This window comes from Sinocyclocheilus anshuiensis, unplaced genomic scaffold, assembly GCF_001515605.1.
Source record: "Sinocyclocheilus anshuiensis isolate Anshui unplaced genomic scaffold, SAMN03320099.WGS_v1.1 scaffold2181, whole genome shotgun sequence".
Taxonomy (NCBI): Eukaryota; Metazoa; Chordata; class Actinopteri; order Cypriniformes; family Cyprinidae; genus Sinocyclocheilus; species Sinocyclocheilus anshuiensis.
The window spans coordinates 10,959-11,434 of NW_015552262.1; positions in this window are offsets into that span (position 1 = coordinate 10,959).

Here is a 476-nt window from a genome sequence, read left to right on the forward strand (position 1 = left end):
TTAAAGGGGTCATAGGATGCCCATTTTCCACAAGTTGATATGATTCTTTAGGGTCTTAATGAAAAGTCTGTGACATAGTTTGGTTAAAATTTACCAATAGTAGTGTAAAAAACATATTTTTTACCCTGTAAAAACAGCTATTTTCAGAGCACGCAGTTTTGTAGCATTTACATTTAAATGTTAATGAGCTCTGCTGAGAGCTCCCCTCTCTTCTCTTGGCGATTTGCCAAGATTCATTAAAAAAACCTTACACTCACTTGAAGCTGGATCACGAATGATTCGTGCGAACATAAACACATTTATGTAGATCGGGGGGCACATTCCCTTCAAAAACAAATGTAATGTAATGACGACTGCTATGTTCATTATTACATCCAACAACAGAACACCTCAATGACTTAGGAGTCATTCTTGTCTACATCTGCTCCAGCGGTGAAACAAAGGCGGACTGATGACAGCTCACTCAGGGCGGGTCT